This window comes from Sinocyclocheilus rhinocerous, unplaced genomic scaffold (assembly GCF_001515625.1).
Source record: "Sinocyclocheilus rhinocerous isolate Xijiao unplaced genomic scaffold, SAMN03320098_v1.1 scaffold3411, whole genome shotgun sequence".
In the NCBI taxonomy this organism is placed as follows: domain Eukaryota; kingdom Metazoa; phylum Chordata; class Actinopteri; order Cypriniformes; family Cyprinidae; genus Sinocyclocheilus; species Sinocyclocheilus rhinocerous.
This window is the reverse complement of record NW_015657957.1, coordinates 254,324-254,663: the sequence shown is the minus strand read 5'-3', so window position 1 is coordinate 254,663 and position 340 is coordinate 254,324. Positions and strand designations below refer to the sequence as shown.

At 29.4% G+C, this 340-nt stretch overlaps 1 protein-coding gene across 2 annotated transcripts in view; it reads left to right on the top strand.

Moving 5' to 3' along the window:
* Positions 1 to 340, top strand: part of LOC107721649 (tyrosine-protein kinase Fer-like) — a 56,347-nt gene that overhangs the window by 15,692 nt on the left and 40,315 nt on the right. The gene's annotated exons all lie outside the window — the stretch shown is intronic.

Below are 340 nucleotides of genomic sequence, written 5' to 3'. Positions count from 1 at the left end.
ATTCTGTCACCCCTTTTTTTCAACAAAAATAAAAAGGTTTTGGTCATCTTTTTTCGTCAATGATATTGCATGTTCATTTAGTCTCAGTTATCGTTTAATGACCTTATTATCATCTCGTCATCGTCTCGTTTTCGTCAGGGGAAAAAAACGTCATCGTTTTCGTTAACGAAATTAACACTAATTATTATTATTATTATTATTTACTAAAATCAAGCAAGCAAATTAAAGTCTACTTGTTAAGCATTATATTATGAAGTTTTTATATATATATATATATATATATAGTGAGTGACGTGACATGTGGCCAAGTATGGTTACCCATACTAGGAATTAGTGCTCT